The following is a 15,429-nucleotide window of genomic DNA, read 5'->3' as shown; positions in this document are numbered from 1 at the left end:
AGCTTTGTTCTTTCAAAGATTGTACTGTATTTTCAATTGCTTCGTCAAAGTAGTCAGAAATGAACAATATATGCTTGAAAAATGAGTTAGAACACTAATTTACTTTGAACTACGTAAAAAGTAATGTAAAAGTGCTTTTTCCTCTCATTTTACCATTTCATTTGAACTTTGGTTTGTTGGAGCTTTGGAGGTGCTTTCCCCTTTTGATTTTCATCAGCTGATTTCGGGAGATTCTGTGGACGATTCTCAGCACCGTTTGGACCAGGTAGGAGCTAAACTTGAGCTCTTTCATTTCATGCTTTCCATTTTGCATTCTGAGCTTGATTCCTTGTTTTTCTGAGCCTCTGGAGTTTGAAAAACTCGCTCTGCCTTCAGCGCACCCTCTGTGTATCGAAAGGTGCGTTGGATGTTGGCTCATCTACTAGCCATTTGACATGCAACGAACCCAGAGCACTACTGTAGGTGCGATGGGCGCAAAGAAGGAATTTTATGCACAATTTTTGATGGAAATTTTGCGTGTTTCTTACCAAAATTAGGATCTAACTCTTCTATTGTTTGTTTTTCAGAGATCTCTGGAGTAAGATGACTATTACATGGCGAGAACGTGAGCATGAAGAAGAGAACATGCTTGCCCTACATGATCCGGTTACAGTAAATGCACTACGGAATTGTGGCTTGCTGAAGTCTTTCCGCATTTCTAGCATGAGACAACAGATCAACTTACTACAGTATTTGCTTGATTCTTGGGATCCTACCAACCAGGTGTTCAACTGGTGCGATGCAGTACTTCTTGTGATGAAAGAACAGTTGACCAAGGTAAAGAGTGGGAGGTTGAATAACTTTGGTTATGGTTCTATTTTGACCGCCTTTGCCTTGGAAAAGATACCAATGATGCAGCCACAATATATTGCACTCGATTTACCTTCACCGACTGAACCACGTACACAAAGATGGGTCGACCATATGTCTAGGCATTCTGGTCAGTCTCAGATTTCATTTATGATACCTTCTTCGAGTGGTTTGATCATCAAGAGATGGTTTATTCCGAGTACCCATACGTTGGTATAGACTTCCGAGGTGACCTAGATTTAGTACTGCCGGCTGGATAACAGTGGGGTTCCATTGGTAAATTCTTTGATCCCGTTCAGCCAGCAGTACGCCTGAGAGTACCAGCTGCCACCCCAGCAGGAGAGGCTGTTGGAAGGGCTATCCTTCGCAACCTCGATGTGGCCGAGACCCTCACAGCATTACAGGAGTAGGTTGAGGGCCTCACTCTTGGTATTCCAGATGTGAGGACTGACGATCTGCCCTTGAGGTTGCAGCGGCATACTATTGGTGTGCCAAGACGATGGACTTGGCTCTTACACATGATCGCACAGGTTGTGACTGGCTATCACAAGCATCATTAGACTAGGGTGCCCCCTAGCGTTTTGCGTTTTTTGGTCATTTGACCAATTTTGTCTTGGTTACAGAACATTATGTGTAAACCATAAATATTTATATATATTTTTGATTTTAGAAGTTTTATTCTGGTTAAGTTACATGATCCAAATGCAAATATTGATGGTATGCTTCCTTTTATAAACGTTGCAAATGTCTATCTAACACATAATTTGCCAATGAGTCAGTTAATGTGTTCAAGTTTATGGAAATATGTTGATATTGAATAGAATCAAATTGTCTTTCCAAAATCTTAACCCTTAGGAACATGCGATAAATACCTTGATTTCGGACAGAGTAGATACCAGTGAGTTGTAGTATGACGAGTTGTGAGTCTAGCCTGACAATCAGTCGGTGTATACCATGTGTGATGGCGTCAAAGAGAAGTTCTATCAACACGCTATATTCAGCGGTGTTATTTGTTGATCGACCAATACATACCCCTCTGAAACTTACTAACTCGCCGCTTGGATCAAAAATGGCTCAGGCCGCGGAAGATAGGTTCCGCGAACTACGACTCGCTCCGTCGGCATATCCAACACATGACTCCAATAGGTTTGACATCTGCAATAAATGTAAAAAGTGGGTTACTTGACCAAAATAAACACTTTAGCGAAAACAAAAACATAACAAAAGCATACAGGTTACTATACTGAATTACGCATAGTAACGCTTGAGGTACAACCCATTACGAGGTTGTGCCAGTGGAATTCCGTCATAATCCATTAACTCGTAGGCTCCTTTTGCTAACACTCGCTTAATAATATAAGGGCCCATCCATAAAGACTTAAATTTACCTGCTCCCAATTTATCGAATTCTTGGTCATAAAGCAAGACCAAGTCACCTTCTGAGAAGACACGAGGTTTGACATTTTTGTCGAACTCTGCTTTGACTCGTTTCTTATGGACTTCGTTAGCCAAAGCGGCATCACGATGGGTTTCATCCAATTGGATTAGTTCCAAGAAAAGAGCTTCTTCTTCTGAAGTTCCGGGGAGGAGATCAATTGCGAGTTTGAGGGACGAGATTTCACACTGGATTGGTAAGGCTGCTTCCAGGCCATATAACAGTTGGAAAGGTGTAAACCCGATTGCACTACTTACTGATGTTCGGTAAGCCCACAAGGCTTAGTATAGGATTAGGTGCCACCTTCTTTTGTGAACTCCAATCATCCTTTGCAACATGCGCTTCAGGACCTTGTTGATTGCTTCAACTTGTCCGTTGGCTTACAGGTAATATGGAGTAGAGTTTTCGTGAGACAACCCTAGTTTGGCAGCTAATTCGACCATCATGTGATTGTGAAAATGCGATCCATGATCTGTGACTATTGCTTGTGGGACGCCGAATCTGGCGACTACATGATTGAAAAAGAAGAGGGTAGTTGTTTCACCAGTATTATCTAATGTAGGCATCGCCTCGGCCCATTTGGTAAAATAGTCAACTGCGACTATGATATACCCATGCCCCCCAGTCGAGGTGGGGTTACATGTCATGAAATCAATGCCCCATTTGGCGAATGGCCCGACAACAACTATTGGCTGCAGAGGTACGGGTGGTCTTCTGGGTTTGCTATCGAAAATTTGAGAAGCATGGCAACTTCTGACTGCGTTTATGCAATCTTTAAACATTGTTGGCCAGAAGTATCCTGCTCGTAAGATTTTTTGCGCTGTAGCATAACTGGATTGATGCCCCCCACACGTGCCTGAATGGCAATCATTCAGGACTTTTTCGGCCTCCTCATGCGTGAGGCACCTTCTCAGAATTGTATCGATACCGTGATGGTAAAGTGTATCACCAACGATCATGTAGTCTTTTTCTTGGTATCGAATACATTTTTGTTCGGAGCGAGAGGTATTTGGCCTATATTTTTGGGTTTGGAGATAGATTATTATATCCCCATACCACTGATTGCTTGAAGATATTAGAAATAAACTTTCATCCATGATTGTTTCTTCGGATGTTTCATCGCTGGACGACGATGGGAGATCACATAATAATTCTACGAAAACCAGAGCTCTCTTTGACTTGGATTTTACAAATTCCAGATCAAACTCTTGTAGGATTACGATCCATTTTGAATATTTTCCCCCCAACAACTGTCGGGACAATATATAAGTCATGGGGTTGCAATCTAACAAAATGGTAGTTTTTCGAAAGAGGACATAGTGTCGAAATCTTTGTATCGCTTGAATAGCTACGAGCGTTAGCTTTTCAACATAAGAATATTTGCTTTCTGTATCATTTAAGTTCTTACTTAAATAATATATAGGATGTTCGATCCCGTCGTCTTCTTGAACTGAAACTTGTGATGGTCATATCTGCTGCAGCCAGATACAGGTTAAAATCTTTTTGATAATTAGGAGCGTACATTAATGATGCTTTCATTAGGGATTCTTTTAAAGCATCAAAAGAAGCTTGCGCAACCTGATCCCAGACAAAGGGTACTTCCTTTTTCAAAAGACGCGTATAACCTTTAGCAAGTTCGACGTAATTTGGAATGAACCTCCTCAGAAAGTTTGCTTTCCCTTGGAGTTTCAGAATCTGAAGCAAAATTGAAGGTGGAGGCAAATTTATGATTGCCTGAACCTTACATGGGTCGAGACGAATCCCGTCCTTTGAGACTACAAAGCCAAGTAAAGGACTAGAACTGACACAAAATACACATTTGTGTGGATTGAGTCGTATCGTGTAGTGTCGGCAACGTAGAAATATCGCTATTAAATGTTGCGGATGATAAGTCCGCTTTCGCGAATGAGCCGGAAGGTCATCGAGGTATGGTTGAACGATGTTTTTGATGTCATGGAAGGCATAATTCATTGCCCTCTGAAATGTCACCCCTGCGTTCTTTAAACCGAAGGGTAATTTTTTGATATGCGAATGTGCCCCGCGGACAAATAAATGCAGTCTTTGACTGGTCCTGTGGGCGGATATTTATTTGATTATACCCGAAGAATCCATCGATAAATGAAAAGATTTCACATCTGGCGCATTCATCAATTATCTGGTTGATGAAGGGTGTAGGATAGTTGTCTTTTGGACAAGCTTGATTTACATCCCTATAATCGACGCACACTCTAATTGTTCCTTGTTTTTTCATAACGGGGGCAATATTCGATACCCAATCGGTTAGAGGAATCGAGTAACTGAAACCAACATGGAGAAGTTTTTCAACTTCTGCCTTAATGGCAGCGACTTTCTTGGGGTGCACCTGTCGTAGCCGTTGTTGTACTGGTTTGACATCTGGATACATCTTAATTTCATGTTCAACGATACTCGAGTCAATGCCTGGCATTTCACTATATGACCAAGCAAAGACATCTCTGAATTCGCGAAAAAGAGCGTCATATATTTCCAGTTCTGAAGCAGAACAACATTTTCCAACATAAATATTCTCTACAACATCTGTTTTGGTTGAGATATTTATGGCGATAGTCTCTTCAATGTTGGACAAGTTTCGCTCAAAATCCACCTTGTTTACAGTATTTGATAGAAAATCAAAAACTGAAGGATGATAAAGGTCATGAGGAGTATTTTCTTCACAATCCAGAAGAAGGGAATGATGGTGGTAATCATCCCATGGTGCCCCTTCAATTACCATTTATTGAACAATTCCTTCGTCGGTGTCATGCACACTTGACCAAGGATCTGAAGGGGTGCCATATGCCTTAGACCTATCTATCCAAACGCTCGATGAGCATTGATTTGGGTTTGCCTCCCACGCTAGGAACATTGATTGCTACAATATTTCTGTTGGGCTTGGAGGCAAAACCATCGCATGATCCATGTCGATATCGTTTTCTGAGATCTTTTTAGAAGATATCATGTTGTAGGTTCCTACTAATGCTACTTCCGCCAAATTGATTGGAGGTGGAAGGGCGAAAGTTCCCATTAATACACGGTCTTTTAGTAGGCCTACTCCGATATTTTGAAGTGAATGGGGGCTTCCATGGATCATAGGAATGCTTCCTGTAACTTGAGAACCATTGGGGAGGAAGTTTTGTTGATCGACGATTGCAATCCCTCCTTGAAAGGGAAATGCAATCTTCCTAAAATAGGTCGACACAACAGTAGCCATGGCATATATCCATGGTCTTCCCAGTATGATGTTGTAATCGAGATTTCCGTCGATTACCTCAACATCTATTTCTACTATTTTTCCTCCTAGTTCAACCTTCAACTTACTTAGAATACCATATGGGGTATATGTTCATCCGTCAAATGCTTTTAATGTCGTCGAAGATCGTGACAAGGTTGGAGATCCTAAAGTTTTCCAACAAATCATCGACATAATACATGTAGATGCCCCCTCATCAATAATTGTTCGATGAACAGTTTTGTTGAGGTCTTTCACTTGAACAAGGAAAGCTAGTTGAGCTGGTAATGGAGGATCGTATCCTTTATGATTGAAGGATACAAGATTGGAATACTTTGGGTCTATCCCACCAATGGCTGATAATAAAGCTTGCTTTTGGGATGGGCAATTTTGTAGTACTTCAAGAGTCGACATAGCGGATTGCAATTGGGCCAAATCTTCCACTATATTATAATGTTGTGCTGCTCTAGCACGAGGATTAAATGTCGATTTGTGTACTACTCCCTTTGGCGGTTTTATTGTCAGTTCAAGAATGATGGGCGGTGCAACTTTTGTCGAAGTTGTTGTTGAACTACTAGGTTGATCTTTATCCTTGTTGTCCTACAGCTGTGGATTCCCATAATCTTTGTTCCTTGTCGATATCAAAGCATCATTTTGCTGTTTTGAAACCAACAACATTAGCACTTAAGACGGGGAAGAATTTCCACTGTCAACCAGATTTGTTCCTGGATTTCGGAAACAGATCAGTTAACACTGCGGAGGTTTTTGAATTCTTGAAGAATTTTTTAAGCTCAGCTTTGTGTGGACAATCTGGTGTCCGATGATCTTCATCGCATATCATGCATGGATATTTTAGTTTCCTATTTCCAGGAGGGTTTGCAGAAGATTTTTCAGGAGATGATTCCTCCTGTTTCTTCTTCTTCCCTTTGCCTTTCTTCTTGCCCCCTGGTTTCTTGGTTTCTTTGCCTTTATCTGTCGATACGACATTTACTTCCGAGGCAAGAAGTTTCTCTTTTGCATTTTGACCGGAAATCTTACGGGCCTTTTTGGATGTAGCCTTTGTCGATTTCATGTCTGTTGCGCCAATCACGCCATCGCCGGCATGAGAGTCATTGTTTGATTTAGGAGGAGGAGGAACTAAGAATTCCGGTTTAGGGGCATCAGGTATTTTATCGTAGAGCATGCCAGACTGAGTGTAAATGAAGTCCAAATATTGTGCACGAGCGATAACTTGCTCTTTTGTGACGACTCCCCCTTTTGCCACATCTTCCGTGATGGAAGGTAGTAATGACTTGATCTACCATTCAGCTAAGATCTGATCGGGAACATACATTTTTACCATTCTACGACGACGTCGCCACTCATGTATATGATCAGATATGTGAGTGGCCGTCATTTGTTTGAAGTTGGTAAGGAGTTCCGTTCCCGTTTCGTACCTTATCGGTAATTGAAAATGGGTTAAAAAGGTTGTGGCTAGGGTATTGAAGTTGTCGAATGAAGCTCTAGGCAATTCGATATACCATTTTGCTGCCGAACTAGTTAACGTCCTCTGAAAAAGGCGAAGCCTAATCGAATCATCGTTTAGGGTGTTTGATGAACACCACAGATGAAAGGTCATCACATGATTCGACGAATCTTCACTTGGATTTCCATTAAATTTAGGAATATCTGATGGAAGTTTATGCAGAATTGCTGGCCACCAAGGGGCATAAGCGATTGGATCGTTTGTTAACTGATTTAAATCAGGTAACGCTAAAGTTGCCACGAAGGGTAACTGTTGATTCAGGTTAGGTGAGGCATACCTAGGATAAGATGGGATTATGTGAGCAGTTGGTCTTTGCATACCGGCATAATGCATTTGATGCTGGTAACTTTGGTAAGGTTGGTGGGCATGACCATTGTAAAATGGTTGATTTTGACTGTTTTGAATATACGGCTGCCCACTATTTGCAAAGATTTGTTGCTCAGAACCTTGGTATACTTGTTGGAATTGCGGTTGTTGGTATTGTACTAGCCATGGTTGTGAAGCCATGTGTTGTTGCCCGATACTAACTGTTTGACCAAGATGAGGGGTAATTGTACCCGTTTGAACCTGTGTCATTCCACCAGTCGGCGATTGTGGTTGAGTCGCAGGGTCAAGGGGCTGTTGCATTACAACCTGAGAAACCTGAGGTTGGCATACAACAGGCAACGCTTGAACTTGCGACATCGTCACAATAGCTGGCATAGTTGGTATACTTAACATAGGTAAGCATTGTTGCATCGAATATACAACTCTTGGTTGTTGAGGTAGTATCGGTACCCAACCGCTTGATGTAATTCCAGCATAACCCGAATTTTGTTGTGAACTCCCGTATGGTTGTCCTCCCGGAGGGGATAATGAAAGGGCATACTGCCCCCCATACGGTGGTAATCTAGAAATCAAGGGAATGGTTTTCCCTTGAGGTCCGGACTGCCCAAATTGACCTCCAAATGGATCAATTTGTTGAGACTCAACATAAGAGTTTCCGGATATTATTCTAGATGAACAAATAGGAACAGACCATACCATCGAAATGGCCCCTGAGTGGGCTCCTTCTAGCGATTGAGAGCTAGTTGGGACAGATGGTATACCGGCGAACATTGTTGGAGTGATAACAGGGAGTTCTGTCGTCGTTGTGTCAGACGACACAGTCCTAGATGTTGACGGTTGTTCAGACATTTCTAGTCTATCCAAAAGATTACCTAGCGATTCTACAGGAGCTTCCGCTGGCGGTAGAATAACTTCTGATGAAGAAGGATACGGAGTGATCCCGACTCCAAATTGCAATGGAGTAGTAGATGGAGGATCTTCTACAATCTCTTCTATGGCAATTAGACCAGGTGGAAGGGGTAGACTGTCAGGTCCGTAGAATATTTCTCGTGCCGAAGAAGGTATGGAATCGGCAGTGACAGATGTTTGAGGAGCAAGACTCTCTGAATCGGTTGTAAATGGAACTGGTATGGTAACACAAGTGTTTACCCTCAGACTAGGATCAATACCACCGTCCTTCTATGGCTGCTGAACTTCTTCTGTAGAGGCAGGGATACTAGAAATGTTTGGAGTAACTGGAGTCTCTGATGTTGTTGGAACACTTGTTCTAACTTTAACAGGAGATTTGGAACCGGTTAAACGAGTTTGCTTTGTCCGTACTAGCTTCGATTCCGGAGACAAAGACGGTTGACTCGTAAGCCTCCGCGAACGACAGGGTTTAAATTGACTTTCTTCCACGATTGCGGATTACTAAGATGTTTGAGGAGCATGACTCTCTGAACCGGTTGTAAATGGAACTGGTATGGTAACACAAGTGTTTACCCTCAGACTAGGATCAGTACCACTGTCCTTCTGTGGCTGCTGGACTTCTTCTGTAGAGGCAAGAATACCAGAAATGTTTGGAGTAACTGGAGTCTCTGATGTTGTTGGAACACGTGTTCTAACTTTAATAGGATATTTGGAACCGGTTAAACGAGTTCGCTTTGTCCGTACTAGCTTCGATTCCGGAGACAAAGACGGTTGACTCGTAAGCCTCCGCGAACGACGGGGTTTCAATTGACTTTCTTCCACGATTGCGGATTACTCAATCAACTAAAAATAAAGGGGAAGTATGTTTCTAAATTAAATGAATTTTAGATGCTTTGACACAACTTGTTTTTTCAATTTTTAAGAGTCGAGAAAAAACAAAAGATGACTCTAGTCGCCTTTGATTTTTAATGAGCCTGAAGTGACAAGTGCTCAAATGGACCTTTTCCATTAAAGACTCTAAAAAGGAACGAAAGAGACTGCTCTGGAAATCTAGGTAGAGGGATTACCAAACCAATCATAAAACTGCAGAATACTTTTTACGATACGGCAGTCAATCTTCCCAAATGCTGTGTTCAGTGCATTGTGATCGATAGGGCGGCAAACACGGCTTCCTATGGATAAAGGATTAAGCCCATTGGGGTCTCCCAAAATATACTCAACGGTATGTGGGAGCACAAGTCCATACTGGCACTTATCGTCTCAAAGTGGAGGAATCACCCAACCATCAGTGAGAACAACAGTTACCAGGCTTTACGACGCCGGAATACGTCTCTATCCTAGACTTCTAAATGTTGTGCGTTAGGTTCCAAAGCGTTGTTAGATTCATTGAATTTATTTTATAGTTGATCTTGTTTATGAAGTTTTCCTTTCAGGTTCACCGCGAGATGTAGATGTAATTCCTAAAATGCAATCTAAGATGATAAACAATCTTTTTATCTTCTTTGTGCAATGAAAATCCTAGCTACTAAGGAAAGAAAGACAAAATTCTTTCACAAAGAGCAAAGAGCACACTCTAAATGCACTTTCCTAAATCAAACCAATCAGACTGTCTAAATGCAAATGCACATGCATGTATTTTTTTTCGACTTTCTTAGTATGTAGATGATAAAAAGAAAGTTGATGCACAAATCTGAATTACTTTTCAAGCAACAGTTATCAACAAGTTTCTTTTCGAAATAAAAAATGGAGGCAATCACAACACCTTATGATTTGGAAATGAATACTTGTTTTCGACACTAGAAAAATTACAAATTTAGACCAAAAATAATAGTAATAGGATAATCAACTATCAACAGCAATCCAACTCTTTCCTATGATTGAAAACGACACTTGCGACACTTTCAAGTCAAAGGACGACAGTGTGATTATGTTACTTTTTGTAAAGGAGAACTGAAAATGACTCAACAAACACACAAAAACATTTACAGTTCTTTTGTACAAAGGAGGCAGAATAACAGCAAGGAAAAGGGGTTTCAAACAGAGATATACCGATCATAGGCAGCAAAATTCATGAATAGAACTGGAAAGAATGAATCACAGAAACCAAAACTACACAACGCCTAGTCTGATCAGTGCACATGTAACACAGGGAATTTGAAATGCATCACACCTACTACACTCGAGAAGTGCATTGAATTTCAGATTCTCAGAACAGTACCTGCGCTGGGCTAGAAACGAGACTTTGCTTGGGTTCTGGGTCACATTTTGCAGTTCATTTCATGGGTTTTGGCCGAGTAAAAGGTAATCAGCAATGCAACAATCAAGGGTAGATATAAGGAGGATCTAAGAGCTATCACAAGGGCAATCAGAGAGTTTGTGAATCAGTTGTTTAAATCATAAACAGATCCCGAAGATTGACTGAAGCGGTATTTATCTACTTTGCATTTGTATAGCAAATGAAATTCGAATGCTACCTAGCACGACTTCAGACTCCGTCTGTAAGTTTATGAAATAGACAACAAAGAAGATAAACAAACAAACTAATTCGTCCCCAGCGGAGTCGCCATTTTGTTACAGGGAAAAATGTCTACTCAGAACTGCTTATCCCACTAAGGTGTGATAACTACCTTAGAAACAAACAAAGTAAAGCTACTTTCGTTTTTCCTTTATGAAGTATAGATAGAGAAGAACAAAGAAGACCAACCTCTGTCTTGCGCTAATCTCCTGGTTCGATTCCTCTCCTTCTTGATAGTCTTTCGCTACTTGTTCCCTTGCACGCCCAGCTTCACAGAGTACCTGTAAGATCACAGTAGCATAGCACTATACAAGAACATGGATTTGTAATCATAAACAATCTAGGATCAGATGTAAATTGACCATACAAATGCAGCAAACATAAATGACACAAGAGTATGGAGGAAAACTTGAATAGCTTTTATTGATAAACAAGAAAGAGCCAAGGGGAGTTACAACCATTTGTTCTGACCCAGCATCATCCTCTCAGCAAGGAAGCCCCTCTTCACCTCATACAAAGCTTAGATCACCCAACAATCTGATGTTTGTCTCAAGAAACCAACAACAATTCCTTACAATATGCAAAATTCCAGCCTCTAGATCTCTGGGATGAGGGATCCATATATAGATATCTGTAAGGGAGATGAGTCAGCTTGTGATTTGATTAGTGTCTTCCCTCTGATAGTTCTTGCTTCCACTTGGAGATTGATGATCTATTACTCATCCTTGGTCGAATTTAGAGAGGCAAGTGTCACAGGAGAAGTTTCTGGAAGCTTCCATTGCCTCTCCACCTCGCGGAATGACACTGCCATTTGTCATTTCTCGCCCATTGCACCCCATAGAAGGGCTTTTTGAAATGCAACACACCCACACATTGTATTTAGGTGAGATGCAATGCACTTGGCCTATGGAGCAGCTGAAATGATCCTGTTTTGACCAATTCTGAGCAGTTTTTCATGGAGAACTTATGGGAGAAGCTGTAATCAGTTGACCTTGTTCCTTTAGGGGTTAGAACAACACTTTTAGGGACTTAGGAGCCCTTGGTTTATGGAAATTTCATGATTTTTGTTGTAGTGCCCAAAAATGTCTATAACACTATTAGATACGAGATTGGAATGAAACTCCTAACCAACTTTAAACAGAATACTGTTACCCATTTATCAGATCATATTCATGAGTGGTGATGTCATCGTCGAATGGTTAAGGCATATGTTCCCGATCAACTTTCAGCTGAGTGGTTCATCAAATCCTTGTTTCCATCAAACACCGAGGATGTGGCAAAAGGTGGAGTTGTCACCGAAGAGCAAGTAATTACTCATTCCCAATACTTGGATTTGATTTACACACAATCTGGCACGCTCTATGACAAAATTCCCAATGTACCTCGACCAACTTTCATTTTTCCTCCTCCTCCACAATCGAGTAAGGACTCTCATGCTGGTGATGGTGTGATCAGTTCTTCGAGCGCGCAAATAGTAGGAAGACCATCTGGTCAAACTCTTGCCATTACCAATAAAACTACCAATGCATTAGAAAATATGCTTGCTTCCGAAATTAATGTCATGTCATCTGACAAAGGCAAAAATCATAAGCAACTAGGAGGCAAGAAAAAGGGGAAAAAAAAATAAACAAGATAATTCCCCTCAAGAGAAATCATCTGATTCCTCTACATCGGCAAGGAAACCTCGTTATCCATGTCTAATCTGTAATGTGGTATCAATATGGTTTTACGTCGGTGCCTCACGCATGAGGATGCCGAGAAAGCATTGAATGATTGCCATTCAGGGGCCTATGGTGGACACTTATCTGGATATGTAAACGCACAGAGAATTCTTCGTGTTGGTTAATTCTGGCCAACTATATTCAAAGAGTGTATTATTATTATCAGAAGTTGTCATGCATACTAGATATATGACCGAAAAACTAGATTACCACCTACACCATTGCATCTAGTTGTTGTTGTTGGTCTTTTCGCCAAATGGGGCATTTACTTTATGACATGTCACCCCACCTTGGCGAGGGGGCATGGGTATATTATAGTCGCCGTTGACTATTTTACCAAATGGACCGAGGCAATTCCAACATTGAACAACAGTGGCGAAACAACTACTCTTTTCTTTTTTAACCATGTGGTTGCCCGGTTTGGTGTACCACAATCGATAGTTATAGATCACAGGTCACATTTTTGCAATCACATGATGGTTGAGTTGATTGCTAAGTTAGGACTATCACGTGATAGTTCTACCTTGTATTACCCGCAAGCGAATGGAAAAGTTGAGGCTATCAACAAAGTGCTGAAGTGAATGTTCCAGAGAATGATAAGGTTCATAAGCGAAATTGGTACTTAATCCTATACTCTACCTTATGGGCATATCGAACCACAGTGAGAAATGCAACTGGATTCACACCCTTTCAGTTGGTGTATGGTTTGGAAGCAATATTAACAATACAATGCGAAATTTCATCACTCAAACTCGTGATTGACCTGTTATCTGAGACTTTTAAAGAAGAAGCGTGTTTCTTGGAATTAATCCATCTGGATGAAACCCGTCGTGATGCCGCATTGGCTAATGAAGCCAATAAGAAATGTATTAAGGCACAATATGATAGAAATGTCAAGACTCATATCTTCTAAGAAGGAGACCTTGTCTTGCTTTACGATCAAGAAGCTGATAAACTTGGAGTAGGGAAATTTGAACCAATTTGGATGGGTCCTTAAATTGTCAAGTGTGTTCTAGCAAAAGGTGCCTACGAGTTAGTAGATTATGATGGGATTCCATTGTCACAGCCCGAAACAGGTTGTACCTCAAATGTTACAATGTTTGATTAAGTGTAGTAAAACTCGTTGTATATATGCTTTCATTGCATGTGTGTGTATGTATCTTTTAGAGATTTTTATCTGGTTAGTAATCCACTTTGAATTTTTTGCATATGTCAGTGTCCTTAGAACCTTTTGTTGGGTACACCGATGGTGCTAGTCATAGTACGCAGAACTTGTCTTCTGTAGCATGGGCTATTTTCACTCCAAGTGGCGAGTTAGTGAGTTTTCAAGGGATTTGTATCGGTCAATTGATGAACAAAATCACTCATTATAATGTGTTGATTGAAATACTCTCTGATGCCATTTCACTTGGCATTCGCTGAATCATCATTAGGCTAGACTCACAACTTGTTGTATTACAACTAACAAACATCTAACTATCTGAAATCCAAAAATTGTTCGTATGTTCCTTAAAGTTTGTATTTTGGAAAGGAATTTTGAACACATTCAATATCAACATATTTCTAGAAATCTTAACACATTAACTGACTCTCTAGCAAATTATGTGTTAAATAAACATTTACAACACATGTAAAAGTAATATTTTCAATTCACATCATCAGTTGAACAAGATTGCATATAACCATAGAAAACTATGAAAGTAAAATAGATAAGTGTTTTAAAAGTCTTTACAAAATTTATGTCCAAGACACATTTGGTCATTTGACCCAAAAACTCAAAATGTATGCAAAACATCCTAAGTAGATCTAGTGGTGCTCATGGTAACATGTCACAGCCTATGCTATCATGCACAAAAGCCTTGCCCAGCAGCTAGGAACACCAATAGTGTGGTGTTGCAGCCTCATAGGTAACTCCTAGATTTGGACATCGGGAATACCAAGGGTTAATCCCTATATGTGATCCTACAACTCTGATAAGGTCTCGGCAAAATCTAAGTTCTAGAGAACTGCTCTCCCAATGTTTCTCCAGGCTGGCCCACCTATAACCTGTTGGTGTCCCATAGGTTGAATAGTACCCACATCTGCATGCATAAGAGTAATTTTAGTTTAGTCTTGGAAACATTTAAAAAACACAAAAAACATGTAGAAACTTGAAAAACAAAAAAACACTTTGGTCAAGCAACTTACCCATAACACCCCATTGTGCTCCAACTGGTAGAATCAAATATGGATCTCCACGGAAATCCATCCCTGAGTATAGATGCTCCTCAATGACAAGATGTTGTTGCTCAAGCCAACTGAAGAATGTAGTGGAACAAATGATTGTTGACTGACCCACATGTCTAGCCATCAACTCAACCCAACACTACATACGTGGATCTCTAGGACCAACTACACCCAGAAATACATGTTGTGGTTGCATCAATGGGATTCTCTCTAAGGTAAAAGCGATTAAGATTAAACCATAAAAGAAATTCTTCATCTTACCACGTTTTACTTTAGTCAGTTGTTCTTTCAGTGAAGAAATCACAACCTTGCACCAGTTGAAAACTTTTGTCTCTAGACGCTCCAGTGCATACTGCATATAAGATCTGTTCGCTAGATGTAGTGTCACACTGCAAGCCAATTTTGTGATTTTGAAGAGGATCATTCTCAAATTAAAATCACCTACATCCCTGATGTTTATTTTCCCAGTCTTTCTCGGCTTTGTACCTGGCCGAAAAAACTGTCTAATATAATCTCTCATCGATTCACCTCCATGGGCAAATGCAGAGAGTGATATGGGGCACCTCGCCTAGACAGTCTAGTAAGAAAGTAAATATCATCAATGGTAATCGGGACCATCTTGTCCCTAATGTGAAAAGTCCGATCTGTCGGATCCCATGCACAAACAAGGAACTA

The sequence above is a fragment of the Pinus tabuliformis genome, chromosome Q, assembly GCF_031772625.1.
Source record: "Pinus tabuliformis cultivar Carrire ecotype Pingquan chromosome Q, CPIR1, whole genome shotgun sequence".
Classification (NCBI taxonomy): Eukaryota; Viridiplantae; Streptophyta; class Pinopsida; order Pinales; family Pinaceae; genus Pinus; species Pinus tabuliformis.
This window is presented reverse-complemented; position numbering follows the sequence as displayed.